We start from the raw sequence: 1,276 nt of genomic DNA, 5'->3' as shown, positions 1-1,276 counted from the left end.
GACAGAGAGAGAGAGAGAATGTTGTTGTTGAAGTATTATTTCGTCTTGTATAAAAAAAAAATGTCGCATTTGATCATAATTTCCTTTGTACAAACAAAAACAAAAATTAGTGACGTGTTTCTTTTTGCGTTTTTCAGCTAAAAGAAAAAAAACATTGACCAAAATGACGGTTCCTGTGATATAATATTATAAGGCTGGCCTTCATATATAAATATTGAAAAAGCGGCGAGAGAAAAAAACAAGTCTAACCCGTACCGTAAAAGGCGCCCTTTTGCCAGAAAAAATTAATGAGATATTTGCCTTTTGTCTGCATTGTATCAATCAATCGAAGGCGAAGAAGGACAGGCTTATTAAGAGACTGAAATTGAAATGTTCGTACCGCCCACCTACATATTTCCAAGCAGGACATTAAATAATAATATAATAATACGTACTTGTCACTACCAGGCTGAACCCCACCCACCACCAATAATACCAAACCGCCCAGGTTTTAATACAATAAATGAAGTGAGAGGAAAGGTGTACTGTTTGTTTTGGGTTGCTGGTTGATTAAACGAAGGTAGAGTAAATTGTATAAGAGATGAATATGTAGATCTAACAAAGTCGTTCCACTGAAAGGAAAGTTATTCCTGAAAATGAAATGTGTGCGCGTATAAAAGGTTAAGAAAAAGATAGGAATAAGAGCATACAGACATATCTTTGTAGCGTACTTTGTATTCGGAAATTAGACCAATCTTAAACAATCAGCAGATCCTGAATAAATGCTCAGTATCAATACTGACTGCGTTTTACATTTTTTTTAAACAATGCAACAAATGACGCAGCAGGCGCCAGAACGTACACAACAATTAAAACGTCAGGAAGGCGTGATATTATTTACCCCAAACAATGTTGTTTGCCAGATAATTTACATCTGCTGTCGACACAGCACCCCAGGTCAGCATAGTCAGACAAGACCCAGGATGCTTAACTCACCATCATTATACTCTGTGCGGATTCCAAAACTCGCGTGGCACGCAAATCCTCCCAAGCCACCCATACCCCCCCTTCTCTCAGTCTTTCTCTTCCTCCACCCTTCACCCCTCCTCTCTCTCTCTCTGTCTCTCTCTCTCTCTCTGTCTCTCTCTCTCTCTCCTAACCCCCTCCCCCCAAACACACAACTTTCTATTTCCTTCCATTTTACTTCCCAATTTCACACACTCCTTACTTTACTCCATCCTTCCACTCCCTCCTTCTCCTCCTCAATTCCACCTGTTTGAATCGTGAATCTTTTCTC

The 1,276-nt window shown here is 39.4% G+C and overlaps 1 protein-coding gene across 1 annotated transcript in view; it reads right to left on the bottom strand.

The window, feature by feature from the left end:
* The window catches only part of LOC101849554 (bcl-2-like protein 2), a 31,165-nt gene that overhangs the window by 23,873 nt on the left and 6,016 nt on the right, over positions 1–1,276 (bottom strand). The window lies entirely within an intron of this gene.

The sequence above is a fragment of the Aplysia californica genome, unplaced genomic scaffold (genome assembly GCF_000002075.1).
Source record: "Aplysia californica isolate F4 #8 unplaced genomic scaffold, AplCal3.0 scaffold00386, whole genome shotgun sequence".
NCBI classification, from domain to species: Eukaryota; Metazoa; Mollusca; class Gastropoda; order Aplysiida; family Aplysiidae; genus Aplysia; species Aplysia californica.
This window is presented reverse-complemented; position numbering and strand designations above follow the sequence as displayed.